A 25171-nucleotide genomic window follows, 5' to 3' on the forward strand; every position below is an offset into this window, starting at 1 on the left:
TGTACTTTCTCCCTAGTAGGATGTTGAATTCCTTTCTGGAGTAACTGTTATAGTTGCCACAAGCTTTTATAGTAGGACTTAATGCTATGTTTAAACATTTTTTTTGCAGATTTTAAAAGTTATTATGAGAGCGGAAAAGATGGATTTCATTATCTGCACTGCATCAATAGGAAATGGAGGCACATAGAAGCAAATGAGCTTTCACAGCAGTATAGGTGTTGCACCAAGATTTTAGAGCTGCTATATATTCACTAAAAGACAAAAACCCTTGCAGTTTATGAATATACCTATAGCTGACAGATATTTCTATCAAACTTTAAAAAGCAGGAAAATTGGGCAGCTATAGTGAATGCACCAGGGGAGCAGGAGACCTTACCTCCTCTCTGAGATATTGTACTGCCCTACAAATTTGTAAAAATGGAAACACAATTTGGGTTAGTCTTTCACAGTCCAATCCACTTCATGTGTAGCTTGGAAGAATTTGGTAATATGTGCCAGGGGGAGGGAGAGGGGAGGGGGAGGGAGGAGGAGGTGAGAGGGGGAAGGAAAGGGGAGGGGGGAGGGGAGGTTTGATCATTGACATGCTTGTTGAGTTCAGTGGGATTTACTCCTGCACAATCATGCTTAGGATATGTGAAACTGATCTGGGGCAGGAAGGGGAGGGGAGGAGATTGGGTAAGTGGGCACTGGGCAGAGGGGAAGCCCCTTTCCTTTCCAAAAGGAAAACACTGTGAACAGTATCATCATTTTGGGGGGGGTTTCTCCACCTTTTTATTCTATAAAAGACACATGTAATCTCCCACCCAAATTTAAACCTAAGCTGCCCCAGGCCACATCCACACCAGACCTTTATTCCACTTTAAACAGTCATGGCTTCCCCCAAAGAATCCTGGGAAGTATAGTCTGTGAAGGGTGCTGAGAGTTGCTAGGAGACTCCCTATTCCCTTTACACAGCTCCAGTCTCCAGAATTCTCTGGGAAGAGGGGCTGCTGACTGTTAAACCACTCTGGCCACTGGCGCTCTGTCAGAGGAATAGGAGTCTGTTCAGTACTAGTAAATGGACAGTGCATTATGCAAGCGTGGATGCATGTTCTTGGCTACTGATGGAAATCTCCTCAAGGGCAATTAAAGCACGTGCATTAAATAAGCAGGAAGCACAATCTACAGAATGGATACATAAAACCAGGGTCATAGAAATAAATAAATCTAGCTGTGGCCAGATAAATAAGACACAATGTGGCAAACACTTTTTATAATGAAAATAACTTGCAGAGAGAGTAAGGGGCTGAAATTACAAGGCTTTAATATATGCATATAGCTTTATAATTTTGGGTGTTACTTCTGATTCATCAAGATCTCTTGTATACTCAGTGAATGGATTCCAGGTAAACCAGAAAGTCTCAGGCTTAGCTCTGTCCGTGCTAACTTTAATTTGGTGTATAATCTTCTTAGCAATGAGGAAATTCCACACTGCCTCTCTGAGGGATTAACTCACAAATTATTACGAGATTTTACCTGTCTAGCTCATGTTACCAATCAGGTACATATCTCCCCACAGAAATGAATGACATGAACTGTAAGTTTTCAGGCTTTCGAGTAATCAGGACTTCATATATTCCTATGGATCTCAGGTTTCTAGCCTGTGGGGAGTCCCCTAACAATTTTTTTAACCCCACTGGGTAAATCATTTTTTTCTAAAACGACAACTTGCCTAAGGCTGCTCAGTGACCCTGAACCCTAAGGAAACACTTAATGCTTGTTTTTTTAATGTGATATAGAGGGTTAGGAGTGTCGCACTAGGACTGGGAAGACCCAGATTGAAATCACTGTTTAGTCATGAAGCTCACACAGTGATCTTGATCTAATCACCATCTCTCAGCCTAGCCTACCTCACAGGGTTGTTGTCATAAAATTGTGGAGTGGAGGGGAATGGTGTGCATTGTCATCAGTTCCCTAGTAGAAGGGTGGTATATAACTGTACTAAATTATGTTTTAAAATGTGTAATTCTTATGATCTTCAAACTGTGGTTTTCAGGATCAGTAATAAGCCTGAGGGAAGGAGATTAATCCCGTCTGCTTCCACTTGGCAGCAAACCATAGCTTTGTCTGAATGTGACAAATGATGGTTTGCACAAACCATGGTTTGCACAAACCATAATTTGCCCTCAAACTAAGACCCCAAACCAGGCTTTAACCATATTTTCGGATGCTAGTTGGAGGGCAAATGATCCCATGATTTGATGGGTATTAGAAGTGGTAGTTGTGGTGCAAATCTGCCCCACATTCCTGCCAGGCTATCACTTGTAAAATTGCCTGGGGTTCCTTATCCTCCATTTCCTCCAGGAATTTATTTATTGAATTTCTTAGTCACCCATCTGGCAGGCTATCCAGCCACTCTGGGCGACGTACAAAAAGTGTCATACTTCTGCCAAGGTTTCTATACACACATCCTGACATCCCCACCCCCAGCCATTGCCACCTGGCTGGCTTCATCCTCTAGTCCCCAGAAATTTTACTGGCTATGTGGCACTCATTCTATTTGCCAGACAGACTCACCTGTCAGCCTCCTGGGTCAAAGGCTCTCCAAGCAGAACTGGTGTCAATATTCTTTGCCCCTTTTCACTCTCTCAGTCTGCAGCTGACATTAGAAGCTCCCGGCACTGGAGTTCATCATTTGAGAGTATGTTTTGCTATATTCACTTGTGTAGGAACAGTTAGACTGATATTCTGTTCTAGGGCGTCTGTTTCCATTTTGAACTGCATCCTCGCTCTTCCTTTCTATTTTCCTGTCTGATATACTCCTTTGAACAAGCTGCTGAATTGTATTGCTGGACTGGACTGGTTTTTGGGTCACACTCAAGGGCTGCTTTTTCTTTCCACTTTGGGCTCTGTTGCTGGCTGCTAAAGTGCCTGGGAGAGCAGGAGGGGAGGTGGGCTGAAGTTGTCAAGCAGGAGACGTGGAATTCAGTTGCCTCTTTCCATACCCCCAAGGAGACCACCGTAAGAGAGTGGGGATCCTGCACCCCATGCCCTTGGTGACAGGCTGATGGTGGCAAGCGCAGAGACTAGGATGGGACATCCATTGCTACCTTACAGGGTTGGCGCTGGAACAGGTGGCATCCGTCTGCTTCATTAGTGCCTGATTTCCTCCTCTAGTGTGTAAAGGAAGGGGAACAGGGAGTATGTGAGCCAGAGGCTTGCTTTTGCTCATTCTCCAAAGACACCATAGTTGGTTGTTACTTTTTGAATTGAGCCTAAGGCTGTACATCAGGGTCACAAATGTGGTACCTGCAGGTACCAGTGTGTCCATCCGTTCTTCCTATGGCACCTGCAAAAGGTCTCAGTAAATATCCCCTCAAAAATCCACGATGAATAAGAGACTGTTTGCTTTTCCTGCTTTGCTCCTGTTTGTGCTGGCTTAGCCTCCTACATTGAGCACGTCCCCTTATTAAACACATCCACATTTGATTGGATGCCAGGTTTTGACACCCCCCTCCCTCTGTTCTGAACAGAGAAGAGATGCAGAGAGCTGCTCTCTGTGAGTGAGTGTGGCAGTAGCGGGTGTAGGTGCCTTTTCTCCCACTGACTGATGGGGAGCCATGCCTGCACCATTTTGTTTCTTTTTCTGCTCTTTTTGATGTGCCATATCTCATGGTGGCCATTTTGTGACTGGTGCCCATGACACTTTCTCAACATTCCAAATGTGCCCACTGGTCCAAAAAGGTTTGCACTCCACTGCTATGCTTACTGCAATGTGCTGGTGTTCTTTAAGACTCAAGCTATGTGTGACAGCTGCTGACGTGGTTGCTTAAAGCAGAGCCTGTCCCAATAATACATAAAGAGGTGGTGGTGGTCTGATTTCTAGCATAGAAGGGGCATGTGGGTGGTTGGGGGACAGTTACACTTCTAAAAGCTGTTGCTGTTATGTTTAAATATATACAGCACAGGGAAGCTATTCTGCAAAGTTGTTTCCATTTCGGTGTATGCTTTTTCTTGAAAGAGCTTTTTAAAGTAATAATAATAATGAAAAACCCCAAAAATAATATTTGCTGGCTGTGATCTCCAAAGATGTCATTTGGGAGCCGCATGTATGAAAGCTTTTCTCTCTGCTTCCATTGTTGAGCTGTTCATGGTCTGTGCCACTAATTTTCTTAGAGATGGCAAAGTACCAGCTTTATTTTAAAGTTTTGCTAGTCTATTATTTCATTTTCTGCTTTCTTCAGTTGTAAACTAATTGAGTGTTTCAAAGGCATTAGATTGACAGGCCTCAAGAGATGCAAGCTTTCTAATTCTACTGCAGGAGCCAAGCAAACTTCCCAGTGTGGCTTCTTTTGAAAGTATTTGGAAATTAGCTCAAGGGATATTGGCACTGGTCCCAATTCCCATTTTTGTGTGTGTTCCCACTTTGAATGATGAAACCAAAGTAGGGATGGAATTCCTTTTTTAAAAGGAGAGAAACGTTGAGATACAGAGCATCCCTATGTGGACAGATCTTCTTGCTTTACCACAGACCCTGCTCATCACCCTGAATGGCCAACAGAGATGCCAGCAAAACATACCAGGTTTGCGCCAAGATATGAACTTTGGGGTCTCATAATGAAAGCCTCAAAGAAGAAGTAACTGCTACAAGGCCCCTGAATTCTTCTGACTCAGATTTTAATCTGATCTGGAGAAAAATAATCCAGCTCATCTATCACCCCCTGCCCTCTATCCCTTTCAAAATCTCATCTCGGTTGAAGAGAAATGAGCAAAGTACATATGCACTTGGGCTAATGCACACAAGGATGTTTTCCGCATTGATTCCATCCTGTGTGACAGTAACCCAAGATGGGAATTCTTTTCAGTTGACACACATCTTAAAATTGCTTCTATGGGCAAAACAAGGGGAACTGTGGCCAGCCTGCAGTCCAAGATCCTCGCTCAGCATTTGCCTAACCCAGTGCCTTCCAGATGCTGTTGAACGGCAACTCTTGTCATCCCTGATCATTGGCCATGCTAGCTGGGACTCTTGGCAGTTCATTTATTTATTTATTATTTGATTTATATCCCGTCCTTCCTCCCAGCGGGAGACCAGGGTGGCAAACAAAAGCACTAAAAACTTTAAAACATCGTAACAACAAACTTTAAAATACATTAAAATAAAATGTCTTCAAAAACATTTCTTAAAAAAACCTTTCAAAACATCTAAGATTAAAAACGCTTGAAAAACGAAGGTTTAAGAACATATTAAAAAGCAATTCCAACACAGAAGCCGACTGAGATAGGTCTCAACTTAAAAGGCTTGTTGAAAGAGGAAGGTCTTCAATAGGCACCAAAAAGATAACAGAGATGGCACCTGTCTAATATTTAAGGGAAGGGAATTCCACAGGGTAGGTGCCGCCACACTAAAGGTCCTTTTCCTATGTTGTGCAAAACGGACCTCCTGATAAGATGGTATCTGCAGGAGGCCCTCACCTGCAACGTGCAGTGATCGGCTGGGTATATAAGGGGTAAGACGGTTTTTCAGGTATCCTGGTCCCAAGCTGTTATAGGGCTTTGTACACCAAAACTAAAACCTTGAAATTGGTCCAGTAGCAAATGGGCAGTTGTAGATTAACAACACCTGGAGGGCCACAGGTTAGCCACCCTATCCATTGCTGTGCATGGCAGGGTAGAGACGTGCCAAATCAGGTATAGTTTTGGGTCTACCTTTAGTTGAACATAACAGTGAATCCTCGTAAGTATCAAAATGCAAACTGCTCCAAAGAATTATAGGTTGGAATTTGATAAATCAGTGAAACTATTGTGAACTTCACTGATTCTGAAATTTTATTTGTTTAGTTTTTAAATCCACCTACCCCCCCCTCCCAGTTTTCCCCAAATATATTGTGTCAACTTGTTAAATATGGTATTCAGACTCCCTTTCTGTTTATGGTCAAAATTTTCTCCCTTGGCATTTCTTTGTGTATTGATTCCTTCTACAGCCTATTTTGCCACTTCCCATAGAAGGCCCCACATTGATATTTTATTCCTTTCTCGGTTATGTTCGTATCCTGCCCTTCCTCCAGTAAATTCAGAGCAAAGGACTTCTGGGCAGTCTCCCATTTGAGCCCTGACCAGATCCAGGTTCCTGATACACTTCTGCTGGTTTATGGTCCCTTGAAAGGGTGGGCACCTAGTTAAGCCCTTGGTTAATGTTATTGAAGGGGACTTCTCCCTGCATAATGATGCCACTCCAGTTGTTGTGCATGCAGATTTGGAGTTGAGTGGCAGCTGTTATTGCTCCTCAGACTGCGTCTGTGAGACCTGGAGTGGGCATCTCTAAGCTCCCACTGTCTCTAAGTTGTCAGTGTTTAAATGACATTTCTATTTAAGTCTAAATGGAGGTTGCCTTGACAAAGGAAAGTAGTTCGAAAGAGAGCGTTATTGCAGCACTGCAGGCTAGAGAAAAGAAAAAATTCTTTGTTTAAAATGAGCTCCCAAGTAAATCTGTCTTCTGTAATGTATGCAGAGGAAAGGAAATATTCTTTGTTCTAAATGAACTCCTGAGTGAAGCTGTCTTCTCCTAATGGATCGTGTTCAATGGCTACTTCGATAAATGACAATGGCTTGTTTTGATTCAGCTCTGGCAAATGAATGTTCTTGTGCCTGACACTTCATCTTATTGAGGTTGGTCTTTTCCAGGAAGGGCTGGAGAAAAGATTTTCTTTTCCCAGGGCTTTTGAGATGGTACGTACATCATGGACACCATGAAGAGGCCTCTCTAAATGGTTCCACATGGCAGCTGAAACCATTCAGCAAGGCCCAATGGTCTAACTTGGTATGAGGCAGCTTCCCATGTTCTTATGTTCCCCTTCTTTGCAGTGGTGTACCATGTGGATTAGACCATGTTCTCAGTGCTACCATTAACAGCCCCAAACAAAAAAGATTTGTGGTAGCCTGGAGAATGTTGCACAATTCACATGGGAGCTACTGCACACTAAGGGTTAGGAACATACAAAGCTGCCTTATATCGAGTCAGGCCATTGGTCCGTGTAGTTCAGTATTGGTTGCAGCGACTGGCAGTGACTCTCCAGTGTTTCAGGCGGTTTTTTCAGCCTTACCTGGAGATTCCAAGGATTGAACCTGGGACCTTCTGCATGCAAAGCATGTGCTCTACACTGAGCTATGGCCCTTCTTCCCAAGGGTTACAACTAACATGTGAATTTACTCTACTGGCAACAACTAACATGTGAATTTACTAAATATGTGCAAGTGGTGGTTGTAATGTGTAAGATATCCTAGGTGCAAGAGATGTGTGAAAAATGCAGGCGGTTTTCCTTCATTGGGCATGTGGCCAGCAGTGATGAATTAGGGGAACATGATGGTACAAGGTGCATACATCTAACATTGTTTACATATCAGATTGAGATGCCTTTTTTATCCCATACATTTGCGGCTGCTTAATGATGATCAAATTTCAATCTATCACCAGCTTTGTTGGAGATTAGAGGTGAAGGCATTCTCTCCAGGTTTGCTACTGTAATGTCTTTGGGAGGGATCTCTCTGAACTCTAAGGCATCTCATTTGCTGAGTCAGGGTCTCTTGGCTCCAAAATTGATGTTGCACATTGTTCTTCTTTCTTCCCCTCCTTCCCCCTTCCCTTCCACTCAGTCATTTGCTTTGGATGCTTTGATTCCCAGTTGGATTTCTGTACTTGCTGAGCTTAAACAGGATGGGAGTGTTTGTTTTCCTTCTGTCTGCAACCAAAAGCTTTTATTGCTTGACATTTATTTGCTTACAGTCAACCTCCCACAATCAGGCATGCAAAACTGCAGACTGAACCTTGTAATACAGGTGAAAAAATTTTTTTTTGAAGCAACATTTTTCATGTCTTTCATCTTCCCCCGGCTGTTGGGAACAGTATATTTCAATCTCTTCTTCCATTTAAGTTCTGGCAGGGGGAAAAGTTAAAAGATGCTCTGGTTTAGTGTTACTATTTGTTTTCTTGGAAATGTCCTTAATGTAAAGTACATGAATGGCTGTGCTGGGCACCAGGAATTGGTAGTATTGGGCATTTTATAGTGCCAAGATTTGTTAAGGGGCCCATTGGTGATAAGTGCTGCCATCTTTCATTTTCTGTGTGGCCTGGTCTCATTCAGCTGGGCCACTCCATCTTTCACTCTGTTGAAAGACCAGCTTCGTCAGGCTTACCCCTCAGCTGTCATCTACAGCAGCAAACAGTCCTTTAGGCCACAGGTGGGGAACCTGTGGTCCTCCAGATGTTGGACTTCAGCTCCCATCAGCACTAACCAGCATGCCCAATAGGCAGGGATGATGGGAGCTGTAGACTTGCAACATGTGAAGGGTCACAGGTTTTCCACCCCTGCTTTGGACTGTAGGAGAGGGAGTGATTGGGATTGTAGGACCTTTCCAGTGGCTTTGTTGAAAGACCAGCAACTGTTGCCCCTTCCCGCCTTGATTTTCCCCCGATTCAAGTTCCTTATGATAAATATTCTCTAACTAAGAAATGGTGCCTGCGTTTGCTTCCCTCTTTCCTCCCAGTCCCTTTTGTGATGTGCCTTTTTAGATTGCAAGCCTGAGAGCAGGTTCTGTCATATCATCTTGACATTTTGCAAGCTGCTGTGTGAGCCTTTTGCAGCTGAACAGTGAGATATAAATGTTTTAAATAAAACCATAATGCAAGCAGTATTTATTTAGAGTACTTCGCGATGGTACAGGGTGTCTGGAATGTGCTGTTTCTTCTGATGTGGCTCAGGATGTCAGGACGATCAGAAGTAGCATGCCATGTCCCTCTTACCTGGTCTATGCCAACTAAGAGTATGTTCTTGAGGGCTCTGAAAGATTTGAATCCAGTTCAGATGCTTTCCTGTCCTGCCACCAACCACTTCTAAAGGAGATAAGCTGTTCAAGAGTTTGCAAGAAGCTTCGAAACATCCCTAGGCTTGTACCTTAGACCCAGCACAGCTGTGCTGGCTGGGGCTGGTAGAAGTTACAGTCCTAAACATCTGGAAGGCACCAGGTTGGCTTAGACATCAGCAGTGGCCCGGGCCAAATGCCTATGGAGGAGAGCCCACAGTTATGACGACTGATTTCTCCTATCCGGAATTAGGTCTCCATGACTCAGTAATGTTGGGCCATACTTGTTAAATTTATGCTTGCTCTGAGTTTCTGAGTCTGTGTTGCTCCTCCGGAGAGTCCTGAGCCCAGTCTTTTTTGACTCGTTCAGGGGCCACTGCACTTTCTGCACAGCCAAAGTTGACTACCTTGGTTGTTTCTGTCTCTCCTGAAGAATGGCAGGTGACTTCTTTGTACTGTTGCCCTTTGAGATGTAAGACAGTCGTCGAAAGGAAGCAGATTCCACATCCAACCATGCTTCTCTCAGCACCAGTTTTGTGTGTGCAGGAATTCTTGTCTCTGGGCAGGCCGAAAAAGAAAGGAAAACCTTCACAGACATGTCAAGTGTTGACTGCCATTGGGCAGATTACCTGTTGCCCACAGGGCCTTTTTTTAAATCTCTGCAGCAAAAAGAAGCACTGCTTCAGGTTTGTACTTCACCAAGGAAAGTTGGAAACCCAATACAGGATTTGAATGAATTGGATAAACCTACATGTACCTACTTTCTTTGCATAATTTGTTTTCTTTATTTTTTTGTGTGGTGAACGTGGTGGAAGTTTTGGCAAAGAAGGACAGAAAGATGGGTAGCTTGTGGAGACTTAAGCGGACTGTAGGGACAGTGTGATGTAGTGGTTAGAGTGTTGGACCTGGACGTGGGAGATCAGTGTTCAAATCCCCAATCAGCCATGAAGCTCACTGGGTTACCATGGGTCAGTCACAGCTCTCAGCCTAACCCACTCCACAGGGTTGTTGTGAGGATAAAATGGAGAGGAGGAAAACCGAATATGCCACCTTGAGCTCCTTGGAAGAGAGGTAGGATACAAATGTAATAATAAATAAATAAATGGACTGCTTGAGGACAGAAGACTGGACCTCTGTAAGGTGCTGAACACACGCATCCTGGTCATGGGAAGACCTCCTCAGTTCCCTGGCTTTTTCTTTTTCACCAGGTACTGCCTACATATGTTTAGGACTGTTCCCTATAACTATAAACTACCCCCCTCCCAAAAGCTGAATTGGGTAATCTGCCAGTTATCCAACAAATGTGCTTGCACACAGGGCCCTGCCCCTTTGCTCCTTGACTAGGAAGAAAGTAAGTGAGGAAGCCAGGAACAGTTGCAACTTCTCAGCATTCAGGAGGCAAATTGGGACAGATGCTGCTTCTCCCTTAAGGGTGACAAAAGAGGTGTATGGCCTGTCATGCTGACACTGCTGTGGAGGTGATATAGTATGGCTCTGGGAATATATGCTAGCTAGGGGAAGCATGAAGGCACACAGTGCTGGCTGAGTAGTTCAAAACACTTGGTTACTGCATGTTCTTATAATGAATAGTAGTCTTCTATTCTCCCACTCTGCCGATGGATACTCCTTGACCAAACAGGGCTAAAGAAACAAAGGTGGTTGGATATGGTGCTGTTCTAGGTATACGTGTGTGTGTGAGAGAGGCATCAATTCACAAAGAAACAAAACTGGCAGACCATACAGGCGCCAAAAAAGAGTCTTGCATACATGCAACAGTATTGGTGATTTATTTTGTTATTTTGAGCCAGAGAGGCTCTTCAACGAAGGATATAATTTAGTGCCCTGTTTCAGTATGTTACTGTTAGAGACTTGCTAACATCTCAAAGATCATTTGTAGAGTCAACTGTGTGGTTTGCCACCTTTGTTTATTTGCTCAAACGTGGTGCTGACTGCATCATTCTCTCCATTCCACTCATGATGGAAACTGGCACATCAGGTGGATGCAAACTGCAATTTCTGCCTGAGAGGAGTATGTCCTATCAGCATTTGATCACAATGCTGATTTGGAAGAAATTGCTTGCATAGTCTGCCATCTCTCCCCAAAATGCCAAGGACCAGCATAAGGAGGAGGTGTTGATATCTTGAGGAAAACAGTCCTCCAGTCAAATAATGCTTTTCCTTTCTCATAACATTTTTGTTTTTCTTTCCTCTGCCTCCCTCACTGGTATCACTTGATTTCTTTGCTCTGGCTCATCTGCCTGATGGTAGGCACTCATAATTTTCTCTCTGACATCACCCAAACAAGAATACAGGAATCCATGTCTTCTGTGAAAGGTCATAGTTTTATAGGCAGCAGAGGGCATGAGATGGTATGACAAAAGCTATATTGCTTGCTAGCTTTATAGCTGTGATCTTCCTGAACAGGCTGTTGTACAAAATAACTTTTGAATGCATGATGCGCAACTGACCATGAAGTTTGTCACTTACAAGATAAAAACTGTGTGCAGTTACCATGTGTGAGTGTAGGTAGTGGTAGTGTAGATAGTGATGCTGTCTAGAATGCTACTTCCACTCACAGAAGATGCAACTTGTGTTAGAGGGTGTGGCAGAGAGCAGGGCCAGATGAATTCTACAGAAATGCATTTCCAGTCCACCAAGGATTTAAATTATGGTTAGGTAAACACTGGACTTCAATAACAATAATAATAATAATTTAATTTATATGCCGCCTATCTGGCCGATGGCCACTCTAGGCAACGTACAATTTAGTTGCAATAAATGCATCATAATAAAATACACATAAAATACATATAACAATAAAACTATGAATAAAGAACAATAACAGTTCAGAGAATAGGCGATTAGTCCTAAAAAATTAACCCTCCCCGGAAGTCCCAAAGGCCTGTCTGAAGAGCCAGGTCTTCAAGGCTTTGCGGAATACATTCAGGGAAGGGGCATGCCGAAGATCATATGGGAGGGAGTTCCAGAGAGTGGGGGCCGCCACTGAAAATGCCCTCTCCCTAGTCCCCACCAACCTAGCTGTTTTAGTTGGTGGGACTGAGAGAAGGCCCTGAGTGGCTGATCTTGTCAGGCGGCATAATTGGTGACGCTGGAGGCGCTCCATCAGGTAAACTGGTCCGAAACCGTGTAGGGATTTAAAGATTAATACCAACACCTTGAATTGGGCCCGGAAAATAACTGGAAGCCAGTGTAGATCGAACAACACTGGGGTGATGTGTTCCTGGCGGCGACAATTTGTGAGTAGTCGAGCCGCAGCATTTTGTATCAGTTGTAATTTCCGGACCGTTTTCAAGGGTAACCCCACGTAGAGCGCATTACAGTAGTCTAAACGAGAGGTGACCAGGGCATGTACTACCAGTGGGAGCTGGTGAACAGGGACGTAGGGTTGCAGCCTACGAATGAGGTGTAATTGATACCAAGCTGCCCGGCTCACTGCCGAAATCTGGGCCTCCATGGACAGCTTGGAATCAAGAACAACCCCAAGGCTGCGGACCTGGTCCTTTAGGGGCAATCTCACCCCGTTGAACATCAGGTCAACATTTCCCAACCTTCCCTTGTCTCCCACAAGCAGCACCTCAGTCTTATCGGGATTTAACTTCAACCTGTTCCTTCCCATCCATCCACTCACGGATTCCAGGCACTTGGACATGGTCTCCACAGCCAACTCTGGCGAAGATTTAAACGAGAGATAGAGCTCAGTGTCGTCCGCATATTGGTGACACTGCAGCCCAAATCTCCTAATGATTGCCCCCAGCGGCTTCATATAGATATTAAATAGCATGGGAGAGAGGATAGAGCCCTGTGGCACACCACAATCGAGAGGCCAAGGGTCTGAAACCTCCTCCCCCAATGCTACCTGTTGATGCCTATCGGAGAGAAAGGAATGGAACCACCGTAATACAGTGCCTCCTATTCCCAATCCCTCCAGGCGATGTAGAATGATACTGTTGTCAACAGTATCAAAAGCCGCTGAGAGATCGAGGACAAGAAAGGTGAATTCTCCCCTATCTAATGCCCTATCTAATAATCACAATTCTGCATCAATATTACTTAAAATTGTGGGCTAAGAAGAGCAATGTCTGGTAACTTGTAGAAAGTTAAGAAAAACCTGGGTGTGTTTTCATTTGTGTAATTCTGAGTTGCTGATCCTGGATAGGAGTGAGGAAGCTCTGCCTCCTGCCACTGGAAATCCTGTTCTCCCTCCTTCAGTTTCTTTTGCCCTCCCTGTTTAAGATTCTGCTTGGCAGTGGTGGTGTTGCTCACATACTTCAGAAGCTGTCTTCAGACCTGTAAGCACTAGAGGCTTTTTTAAAATGAACACCTTGCTTGATTCTAGTACGCACACTGCCTTGGCTTATGAATGACTTCTGCAAGGCCATTCACATATGTAGTCAGCCCATAGCCTGCCAAGACTGCTGCTCTTCAGATCCTGTAACACCAGTATTTTTTAAAGAAAAAGACTGCAAGCCTTGATCACAGGCTATAATAAACATGAACTTGTTTCTTGCTGAATTAGAGCTTGTATTATATTAATATTTGTACATATTAAAAGTTGCATAATAACCAAGAATGAATTATGGTATTTCTACACAAGTGTTAATGCTTTGAGTATAAAGTGAAGTTGGCTCCTATATTGTAGTACTAGAGATAGTGATGGTCTTCACTGAACTTTGTAATGGAGAGCTTGAGAACTTATACTCTGAGTGTTGGAACAAAAGTAGCTCCTGTCTCCAAATATGCGATATGCCACCACCAGACTTTCTTTTCTCTCCGAAAAATTTCAAAGGCATTTCTCAAGGCTACAGGCAATAACATTAGTTAGGGAGACGAAGGCGCCTTCAGCCCAGGGAGCAGGGTAGCTTGCTTTCCTCCAGTTCTTCTTAGACACAAACACATAGTCTGGGCTCAAAGGATTTAGACACTGGAGACAATAATTGGATTTAGACACCCCATTATTTCGTGGGCAGTCACAAATGTGCATCAAGCCCCAGCAGCCAATTTTAAGACAGTTTATTAAGACTAAAGGTTTTGGATTGTATTCACCTAAGTCCCATTCAGAGTAGACCTCTTGAAATTAATGGACCTAAGTTAATCATTTCCATTAATTTCAGTGGGTCAACCCTGAGTAGGACTTAGTTGAGAAAAGGCAGCAATTGTGCATAAAAGAAAATAAACATATCAAGTCTATCTACCCCTAGGCAACTACTTATAGGCTTCTGGTCTCATGGGTACAGCATCCTGGATGGTCAGTTGGATAATGAGGGATGGTGGGGGAGAAAAGGATATATTGGCAGTATCCCACTTTTAAGGGTTTTTATCCCAAGTAAGGTCTGACAGATGCCTCTGAGCCAGGTCTGTGGAGTAAGAGTTGGAGTCATGGAGTTGGAGTCAGAGTCGGAAGCAATTTTGGGTGGAGTCAGAGTCGGTAGAAATGTACCGACTCTGACTCCGGCTTCAAAATAAAAACTGATAATATTATAACAATATATGGTAAATATACAATTTTATTCTTATATTTTATACTTTTTTATTTTTCACGAAAAATATTTGTAATTTTGATTGACATTTTTTTTAAAAATTCACAATGTCAAAGAAGCTTCCCATGAAGTCAGCTGTATTTGAGCCAGGGCTGTGGAGTCGGAGTCGTGGAGTCAGAGTCGGAAGCAATTTTGGGTGGAGTCTGAGTCGGACATTATAAAAATAGAAGGTTTGGCCTACCGACTCCATAGCCCTGCTCTGAGCAGCCAATCACAGGAGTTGCACATAGCCAGGAAAAGTGCTGTTATCTCTTTTTGGAAGTTAGAAAATGGAGCTATTACAGTATTAATGACTGTTGGAATTACCCACCTTCCTTGCCAAACAGCAAGCTTTCCACAGGTTGTGTATTGCATTGAGACAGATTTGCCTGTATGCCTAAGTGACTCTGTGTGACTCTGTGTATTCGTTCAGGCATGATAGAACACAGAGCATTTCCAGAAAGGGGTACAATTTTGAGAGTGGTTGAGTGTGGCTGGTAGGTTTTTGAAGTTTTCCCTGTTTTGAGTAAAATTACTAGGCAAAGCCTGATTATGAAGTCAGGGCTGACATAATAGTTGGAGGCAACCCGATTGACTTGGATGTCTTTTTACCTGCTTAAACAATGTCTGTACTGTTGATCTGGCAAGTCCTACTCCATAAGGTTCTCATTTCAGTAGTTGCGTCTGGAGTGCAGCAGTAGCAGAGCTATCTGGACCATTGTCAGCCAACAAGCTTAATTATCCTGGGAATTGAAGTGATGCTTTGTGATTGTCCTGTAAGTTAGGGAAAACTCCTATTCAACTACCATACATGGATTTATGGACAGGGAATATCCTGAAACAGATCAATTGTGAACATCTGGGCCACAGAAGGAAGTTCTTAACCTATGAATAGGGTTTTTATGGTAAACTGTATTCAGAGGGGATTTACCCTTGCCTTCCTCTGAGGCTGAGAGGCAGTGACTGGCCCAAGGTCACCCAGTGAGCTTCATGGCTGTGTGGGGATTTGAAACCTGGTCTCCCAGGTCGTAGTCCAACTCTCTAACCAGTACATCACATTGGCTCTCAATGTTGTCATAACAATTTTTTAATCTTCCATTTTATCAAATTAGAATTTTTGCCAGTATCTTTTGTATTGGGGGGTAGTGATGAAGTCTGTTTTATATCAATGTTCCTGTGCTGCCTCATGTTGTGGGAGTGGAGGGCAAAGAGGAGTCTGGGGAAAACGAGGACCAAGAAAACTGGGGGCCAGTTCTGAATGAATTGATCCCTTGAGATTCAAGAGACAACGCCAAACTAAACTAGGTGATGTGAATTGAGTGAATGCGATTCTGTGCATATTTTGTGTTATGTAAATAGCAGTCTTGGGACTCCTGGGGATGAGGAGTTTTAATTATTGGTCTTTCTGCCATAGTCCTGAGAAAAATTGCCTCTCCAAAGCTGCTGTTTGCATTTTTAGAATTGTTTCTATTGGTGCATCCTTGTCAATGACACTCCCCCTCCCCATGGTCCCATGGCTGCTCAGGTTTCCCTGCAGCTGTTATTTACATAACAAAAATGTGCATGTTAATTGCTTTCAGACAGTTCACATCACAGGTAGCTTAGCTCTTAGGAACCTCCCCCCAAAAAGTTGAGGTTAGGGTTGAAAGAGGGAGTGGTGGTGTGTCAAGGGGAGTATCAGCTTTGTGTGGGCAACTGCCACCCACTCACCCACCCACCCACCGTGTGCGTGTGATTGTGTGAGTAAGGCAGTTTTGAAGAGAGAAGTCCTTTTTCATACCCCACCACCCCACACTCAAAGGGATGTGCTGCTTGTTGTTCCTGGTGTCAAAGTTGGAGGAAGGGGGAACGAATGGGGCTGCTGCAGTTGGACCTACAAAGAGATTGATAGTCAGCAATGTGCAAATGGATTTCCTGCCCTCTCTGTGTGAATGGTGGGTAGCCCTGCCCAGTATTGCATCCTGACCTTGCACAACTGAACTAGTGTTCTACTAACAGAATTATAGACATCATGATACTCCAGTAGGACTGAAAATGCATCTTTGCTGATTTAGGTCTGAGAGAAGGAGGCGGCTGATGTCTGGGCACTGAAATTCTGTCACCACCACCTGCACTCCCCCCTCTGCCTAATATAATTGCAAAGCCTGAGGAATGCTTTTAAGAAAATCGACAGATAACATCTTTCTTTCTGGTCAGAGCAAGGCAAAGGCTTTGCTCTCCAGTGTGCTTTGTATGTGGGTACATAACCAATGGTGGCTGGTGCTCATTGGGACTGGTGGGGCAGAGGGCAGTGAGCCCAACACTAGATGATGCCATAGCCAAGGATAGGCAGAGCCACCTAATTCTGTTTTGTCCCCATCCTTCTCCCTGCCCAGTTCTATAAGGGCAATCCTATCAAGGAGGAAACCACCTTCCAAGGCTGGTGTTTAGCAAGGGAGGCAGATGAGGGGCTTGCTGAAGGTAGACTGAGGTTGATGGACAGTGCCCCGTTCACCCTCATGGAGTAGCCTCTACTGCACTTAACATTGTTGATATTACAAGAAGAAGACTTGAGGTGGTTTCTAATGTTTTTAAAGCTGTCAGTTGTAGTATTGATACTCACTTTGATGTTTTTGCTTGTTTTAAAATGTAGATGTTACTTGACTTCCTTTCGCCAAAGCAGGTGTGAGAAGGTAAAATATGATGAGAATAGTCCTTGCTTTGGAAGTGGAAACTATCTTGGTTTAGATCAGCAGTGGGGGTCAAATGCGACCCTCCAGACCTCTCTGTCTGGCCCTGGGGACTCTCAAATGCGGGAAGAATGGGGAAAGCACTATTAAGAATTGAAACAAAGGAGAACAGGTTCTGGTGCTTAAGGACACCAGACTTTTATTTTAGCTCAATGTATTTTGGAGTGAACTGCTCCTGCTTGAGGAGCTATAAACAAAGATAATGGAGAACATTAATGTACCAATTCTTTGGGACTCTCCCTAGGCTAGGCCACACCTCTCACACGATACCACCTTCACCTTCACCGGGTGCTTTGGCTTGGTTGGAATGTGCCCTTGAACAGTGGCAATGCCTCTTGCTTACCTGGATATAGGGGTATGTGTAGAGGCCTCTGACTTCTGCATGGCTGGTATGTAGCCGCCTGTACAACAGAAGGAGTCCCATCCTGTCCAGTAGGAGTCGCTATTGCTGTGCCCACCTTTTCCTCTGCCTCACCCGGCACAGGCCTGGGCCCCCTGAAAAGGTGCCCACATGGGAATGCAGCCCCAGGACTGAAAAAGGCCCCCGGCCCTATTTAGATGTAGATTCCTGCCCTACCCCAAGGACTCTGGAAAGCTTTTCCACATTTTAGAACTATTGAAAGAGACAAAAAGAAGACCAGCAAAATAGATTTACACATCCTCCAATGAAGATTGTGACTGGGATGTTTGGTTCCTCACTTCCCACCCAGATCTAGAAACATTTAATTCATTTTTCACCTCTGAGTAACAACCATGGGAGAAGGAACACATTGGAATGATAGTATATGTATAGCCACTGGAGAGATGGTAGGAGGCAGACCAGAACATAATTGTGCAGAGTATAGCTATCTCCCAAGGTCCCTTTGGCTGTTATGCTTTTACCAGAAACTTCATAATTTCCCAAAATTTATTCATGCCCCTGTCAAATCTTGCTCTGTATCATTGAAAAGAAAACTGGGATTGTCAGACTTGTGCATTCAAAGCCGTGTTACACATTATGTCCATTCAGAATTCTTGAACCTTTGGTAAGTATGCCTTACTTAGAAAAAAGTAATTCTGATTAAATAAACCATGTATTTCAGCAAAGATATCCTGACACATTTTGACCACAAGATCTTCTTGGGCGGGAGGGCAGGGATACTATTAGAAATAACTATCTTTAAAAAGCTTTGTGGTTTTCTGGAAAAGTTTGGCTTGCATGCGACTGTAAATATTATACATGCTTACCTGGGAATAAGCATAGGAACATAGGAAACTCTCTTATACTGAGTCAGATCACTGGTCTATCTAGCTCAGTATTGTCTACATTGACTGGCAGGGGCTCTCCAAGATTTCACACTGGGGACATTCCCAATCCTAGGTACAGATGCTGGGGATTGAATTTGGTACCTTCTGCATGCAAAGCAGATGCTGTACCACTGTGGTATAATCTTCCCCAAATGTACGGCTGCCTCTGTGAAGACAGTGGAACTTATTTCTGAGTAAGCATCCCTAGGACTGCAGGTTGTGTCAATTAGCCAGGTAGCTAGTGAGAGTTATTCCTATAATGCACAAGATAAAAATGTAAAATAGTTGCTATCACTTTAATCAGATGTTCATTATCTCACATGTCAATCAGAAATTCTAGGAAGAAGAGTTTTGTCTCATTCAGCAAGCACATTATCCGCCATGGCTAACTCTTAGTGCACGGAACTGGTTGTTTCTTTATACGGCACTTCTTAAAAATGGATGGTTCTATATGCACTGCAAAAATGAATTTTATTTCCTTTACATTCGACTCTTGTAAAGGTACATTTCTCATTTTAATAACATTTTAAAACTGCCTGGCTTAAGGATTTTCACTTGAAAGATCTGCTGAAAATCCTTGCTTATGTGGAAAATCTATTACATGAAGATACGATCTAAAATTTCATCAAACTCCTAAGATTTATTGTATCTTATCTGACTCAAGGCATGAATGCAAGGGTAAGAATTATGAGACACGGAGCCCTGAAGCAAAGGTGGATTAAAAAAGGGGGAGGGGGGAGAGAAAGATTCAAGATCAAGGAAAATATCTATATTCACTGATACAAGATCACTTATTTGTGTTTAAAATACTTTAATTGACTGTCTGCCAAATTAGGTGCCCAAAGCAGCCTACAAAAGGAGATGGCAAAAGAATGTGACGTGAAAGTCTGATGCTCTCTCAACTTTGCAGTCAACCATTTCCTCAGGTTGAAAAATGCTTATTATTTCTGGGCAAGTAGCTTGTCAGCACAGCTGCCCAGGCAGGTCAGTAAAACCTGGGGGCAGGATTGCTCAATGGTTTCAACTGGCCCCGGTGATGCCTTTTCTGACATAGCAATAAAGTAATCGGAAAAAATGTAACAGCTTAATTTCTGTGTGTCAGGCTGCTGTTGATGGCATGGGAGCAGGACCAGTAAATACAAAAGGAAGAATAAAAGGGGGGTTGGAGGAGGACAAAAGCCAGTAACCTTGTTTGGGATGGTGGTCAGCTTTCTGCACTTCCCTGCAAAATTGCATTATATGTGCAATTTCAGAAACACTCGTCTGGAGTGTAATGTGGGAGGACGTCGCTAAAAGATCTGATGAAGGTGAGTAACGGTTTCTGTTTTATCGTGCTTTTGTCTTGGCATGAGATTGGAAAATAAAATCTGATTGTGATTAATCATGCCGTACTGTTTTTGCTGTGATATTTCATGTGCTGCCCGTCAATCAATAATAAAATACCTTCCAGCATTTAATAGATAAAAATAGAGGCACACTCTTTCGTATGCTTGGAACACTTCTCTTTATGGCTCTTGATGGAAACCCCCCCCCCCCATGCTTGTGGGAAGAACTCTGTGGTAGCAGCAATCCTGTCCTCTTGACGGGAACATAATTGTCTTCTCCACTCCTGCATCTGGTCCAGGGAGCAGTTGCTCTTTAATCCCACCACCGAGGCCACTGACATCAACAAAGAAGGAATGACCCCCAAACCGGCTGCCTGTAGGAATGGCGGTAAGACTGGATCAGCTTTGATCTCCTGGAGTCCTGGCCTCAGGCATTGTTATCTGCTGTGCTCTGAATTTGGTCCCCACCGTGTGCGTAGATGTGGGAAGGGCAACTCAGAACCTGAGTTGTCATCTGCTGTTCCGTGGTAGAAGATCTGCATATGGAAGCTCAGTCCGTGCTGAGCCTCTAAGCAACTTTACTCAAATGGGTTTGTAACCCAAACCTGTCATTTTAAGTTGTTTTCTATTGACAACCCATATACTAATTGGGTAGTTTAGTAATAAAAACATTGAGCTGTGCATCTAGATATTAGGCTGTATCCAGTGGTGTCCTTGCTTGTGAAAGGCTCTTTGCTCCAGCAGATGCTTCCATGAATGGAAGGGGAAAGGAGGTGGTATTGGCAAATTCTCCTCCCTGCACTTTGCTGTGCCACCTTCCATGTGTTCCAGAGGGACTCCCAGCTTTCTGGAGATGATGGGGCGGGATGCAGAGGAAAGGGGGAATCTGTGAAAATGGTGTCTTCTCTCCCCTCTTTCTGCTTGTGGAAGCCTTTGCTGGATGAAAGAGCTTTCCTTGAGCAGAGTGACACAACTGGATACAATCCAGAGCTTTTATTCCGCCTGGGGGCATGATTCAAAAAGCTTTGGTCATGCATCCCTCATTGCATGATTGTGATGGGATTCCTTTTTGTGCTGTTTTAATCAATTCGAATCTTCCTTGGTGCACATTGGTAACCTGTAAAGTTGGGGGGGGTCAGAAAGAGACGCAAATTGAAGACTGCCGTAATCTGCAAATGTGCAATGGTCTGACTAGAAGTCCAGAAAAAGAAAGAAGGATGCTAAAACACTGCTGTGTTTGTCTGCAGTGCAAACAAGATCAAGAAAGTAGAACTACAAAATCAGGTAAGGAGTCTGGGGAGAATTTTATAAGCATCCCTATCACTTATTCTTTAATATTGTGTCCTATACTAGCTTATAAAATAGGTATGTTACTAATTAGGCCATGAGTGTTTCCTTTCTAAATGTATAAATAAATGCTTAGTCTCACAATGAATCTAGTTAGTATAGAATACCTGCAACTCGCACATAATCAGCAATATTTGCTCTCTGGATTGGCAGTTTATATAGAGGGCAGAGGTGGAAGTGAATTGCTGCAGTGGCATTTTGTATTTAGAAAACTCAATCAAGAAAACTCAAGAGCCACTACTGGGCTCTGATCATAAAACGAAAATGTAAGGAGGGTGTTTGGTTCTTTTGGAGAAAAATGTAACAATGCCTTATAATACATTGACAAATGTTAACAGTTAAAAATTAGCTTCCTTAGTTGCAGCATGTAACAGAAGATGACGTGCAACTGATGGTGATGCTGTCATGCAAGTCCATTTGCATGGATGTGCACAATCAAGATGCAACCCCCCTCTGCAAATGTAGGGGAGAGGAGTGAAACTTTAAGAATGGCAATTTATACATTTGTTTTAAAGGCATTCTCAAAGTCTTTCCTAAAGATGACCTATCTTCAGGTAGAAGAATAAAAAAGGTTGTCCCTGGATGCTGTGCACAATAATGGGGCTGCTGGTTTTAAATAACCAGTTCTCCTCTATGAGAGGTTCTAGTGTAAGAGATGGATATCTCTGCCTTTGTTTATACACGTTATTGGAATTTAGCACCACACACACTTTCCTTTTGAAATATGTAGGCTGAAGGAAGCAACTTTTTTCCCCAGCTACCTTTTTTTATTTGTTTCTTGTTGTGAAACAGACAACTAGGTGCAAGATGGCACATAGGCCAAGGAACTTAAAAAAGGCAAAGGCGCAAGTTATCATCTTAAAAATGAATTGAAGTGCAGAGTAGCTAATCCTTTATAGCCTAGTAAAATATCGCAGCAAACCAAAATTACAGTGTCAGTTTTCCTAAGTTCCTATCTAAATTGGTATCTAATCTTAGTCACTGGGAGAATGAACAGTCAAGGATGTTGTTTATAGTGATGTCTGTCTTATTGTTCAAACAGAAGGTGGAAGGTGAAAATCTTCATGATCTTTAATCAAACAAGGCAATTTCGGGTGAAAACTCTGTTTCCAAATATCAAAGTCTTGAGAAAACTATTTTGTTATTTTAGGACAAAAGCTGTTGTAACTTAATGCACTTGACTGGGAGATGAAAAAATGAATGCTGTGACATCAACATGACTGCTGCTTTATCCAGCAGAAATGCATAAAATGATCTGCTTGCTTTTATCCTGGTACTCAGCAGGCACTCAGAGGATGGCCTCTGGTAACCTTCTTAGAGGAAGATTCTTGGGTACTGTTAAAAGGGTTGTAGTGAATTGCCTTTGAGATATGAGCTTCTCCATGCTTTCTAAACTGATGTGAACACTGACAAATTACAACAGGGGTCACCATCATGGTACCCGTAGGTGCAATGGCACCCTTGAGATCTTGACCTGATGACCATGAAGCCTCTAATATTCCCCACTCACTATCACTTTGGTCATGAGGTTAGTTCTCTTTTTCTCCCTTGAGAAGTACGTAGAGCTAAAAGAGGAAGTTGGAAGAGTGATGCTCTTCCTGCTTCCTCTTTTAGCTCCATGTGCATTTCAAGGCTCAGATTCATTTTACTGGATCTGACTTTTACCACATCCCTTGGAGAAGTGGTCTATGTGTGTACATTTTCTGACTTTATTTGGGGGGGGGGTGATTTGGGAGAGGGAGAGAAAAGTGACCATAGGTTATGCCATTTCCACTCACCCAAAAATCCAAATGTGCCCATGAGCCTAAAAAGGTTAATGACTCCCGTATTACAAGGTGGAACTGGGACTGCTGTTGAGTCTTCTGATTAATTTTCTTTCATCCCATCTATCTTGTGTAGAAACAAACATACCCACATCCCAACTTCATTGTGGTGTGCATTTCTCTGCCAGTCGCTGTCAGTCATATACTGCGGGAACAGGGAATTATATCACCGCCACCACCCCATGATATAAACATGACAAATTGTTAGTGTCATGTTCAGGTCTGATGCCAGATCCCATGGAGAAAGCAGCAAGGCTGGTCAAAGGTTGCTTGTCCATGAATAGCTCTGAATGAGCAACTTGCTCGAACAAAGGTTAGGATCAGACTGAGGCTTTTTAAGTCTCTGTCTTCAGACTACCTCCTCCAGGCTTTACCCTCTGTAGAGATCTTCAGAACCTTAAAGAGCCAACCCTCTGGACTGAAGATGGGCACTCCTCCATTCCAGAACCTCCTTCCTGGTGTGCTCCTTGTGCTGCCAGACAAATGATGTGTGGTGAGAGGCATCTGGTTCTTCAGGCTCAGGGGAACATGCCCGTGAGAGTCTGTAGGCACTAGTGGTGTCTGGGAGGTTTCCCTGTGGGCTCCTGTCCAAGAGACTTAGCTGCAATTACCCCCATAGGCTCAGCAGCCAGCCCTGAACCCTGACTCTAACCCAGCACTCCATCTGGTACCCCTGCAGCCTCAGGCTCCATGTCCAGATCACTGCTAGAATCAGGGGTCATGACAATAATTTATCACATATTTTTCAGGGAAAGAACATGTCATGGGATGTTATTTTCAGTAGCAACTCCCCTGCTCTCCATAAAGTGTGTTTTGTCCATCAAAGCAAAGATACTCTAGGATGCATTGCTACAGACTCATTTGGGGGCTTTTGTGTCAGATGTACATTTAATGTGTCTTTCACCCTTTGAGGCCTATGTTCATCAGTTTAGAGTTCTCCTGTATTACATAACCTCTTCTTATTTGAGTGGTATTTGTGCCATCATTCTGCCATGGGGACCTGTACAGACCTTTTTTTCACAAGCAGACCAAATAAACCTCTTTTGATATATTGGGTAGGTGTGCTGCAAGCATCACCCACACCTCTCAAAAGAGCCGGTGTGGTGTAGCGGTTGGAGTGTTGGACTAGGACTTCAGAGACCAGGGTTCAGATCCCCACTCAGCCATGAGGCTCACTGGGTGACCTTGGGCCAGCCGCTGTCTGTCAGCCTAACCTAACTCACAGGATTGTTGTGGGAATTAGATGAGGAAAAATAGAACCTTGAGCTCCTTGAAGGAAAGGTGAGCTATAACTGTAATAATGAGTAAATAAATACATAAGATGGTATTTTCCCCTTGAGTTAAATTGTCTGACAGCAGGAATCCTAGAGGAGCCCTTCTAATTCATACCTCTTCTTCCACATAGGCAATACAATAACTCTGTCAATTTCCAGAGGTTTTTTGCACATGTAACAGCCCTCATGTTGTCACATTGGTTGGATCTCCTTCAGCTTTCCGCTACCCACAATACAAGGGATTTGTATTAGATTTTTGTCTGCTTCGTCAGAGCCAGCTAGAAAATTCATGTAATTTCAACAAGAAAGCGATGAAACCTCTTAGAATATTTGCCTTCTAGGACTAGCTAGATGCTCCATTTGTTTTTCTTTTACTCTGTAGTCTTTATTGGCATACCTCTCTCTCTCTCCATTTCTCTAGAATATAACCTGATAATTTGGAATACCAGAGGCTGGAGTGCCAACAAAACCTTAGGCCTACCCAGGTTTCTGCTCATTCTTTTATGCTGTGTATAATCATTTAGTCTGAGGAAGAGTTCTGTGTGACTTAAAAGTTTGCATGCTACTTTGTGAATATTTCATAGATCTAAATAAAAGTGGGATTTCACTGTTCCTCTGTTCATTATGCCATATAATTGTTTTAAAAACAATTAGGTTGTTGGCCCTTTTTAGGGATGGCCCCTCAATTATAAAATTTACTTCCAAGTGAGATAAGGGGGACCCCATCCCTCATTAATTTTAAATTGGCCTTGATGACTTTTTTTTAATCATAAGACTTGTAAACTGGATCTTGTGTGTTAGTGCTAGCTGAATTATTTTTCTTTTATTGTATGCTGCTATTTTATTCTATTTTATTAGATTTATGTCCCGTCCTTCCTCCAAGTAGGAGCTCAGGGCGGCAGAGGTGGGGGACCTATTAAGTTGGTCCGCTCCCGGAGGCTTATGGATCCCGTTGCTTTCCAGAGCGCTCTGGGAGTTTTTCCGGCTGATAGCACTGGCGCTCCTGTCGAG

General features: G+C 43.3%; 1 protein-coding gene across 5 annotated transcripts in view; it reads left to right on the plus strand.

Annotated features, from left to right (window-relative positions):
• Positions 1-25171, plus strand: part of TSPAN4 (tetraspanin 4) — a 937220-nt gene that overhangs the window by 72013 nt on the left and 840036 nt on the right. The window contains exon 1 of one of the 5 annotated variants that reach the window (XM_061610069.1): positions 20979-21000. The exons of the other annotated variants lie outside the window; for them this stretch is intronic. The gene's annotated coding sequence lies outside the window, so the exon portion shown is untranslated. Of the gene's footprint in view, positions 1-20978; positions 21001-25171 lie in introns of those variants that run through there. 5 annotated transcript variants of the gene reach the window in all.

The sequence above is a fragment of the Rhineura floridana genome, chromosome 2 (assembly GCF_030035675.1).
Source record: "Rhineura floridana isolate rRhiFlo1 chromosome 2, rRhiFlo1.hap2, whole genome shotgun sequence".
Lineage (NCBI taxonomy): Eukaryota > Metazoa > Chordata > Lepidosauria > Squamata > Rhineuridae > Rhineura > Rhineura floridana.